The sequence below is a fragment of the Penaeus monodon genome, chromosome 28 (genome assembly GCF_015228065.2).
Source record: "Penaeus monodon isolate SGIC_2016 chromosome 28, NSTDA_Pmon_1, whole genome shotgun sequence".
Classification (NCBI taxonomy): domain Eukaryota; kingdom Metazoa; phylum Arthropoda; class Malacostraca; order Decapoda; family Penaeidae; genus Penaeus; species Penaeus monodon.
In genome coordinates, this window is record NC_051413.1 from 17,056,325 (window position 1) to 17,056,637 (window position 313).

Genomic DNA, 313 nt, shown 5'->3' on the forward strand with positions numbered 1-313 from the left:
TCTGTAGATTTCTGATTGGAAACACAGTCAGTAAAGTGTTCCAAATAGTAGTTTCCGTTTCCATTAGTTTGTACAAAGCAGTGAACAGAAGTATAGCCTTGACGGATATGGTGCTGGTAATTCATAATCACACTGGCCGAAGAGTTACAGGTTTTCATAAAAAAAAACATATTTCTTTGTTGTTTATAAAAAGGTAAAATAATAATAACAAACAAAAACTAACATTGATTCTATGCAAACTCTTTATTTGAAAAAAGTACTAATCACACCATAGTTGTCACTGTTACGAAAAAAATGTATCCATATCATGGTT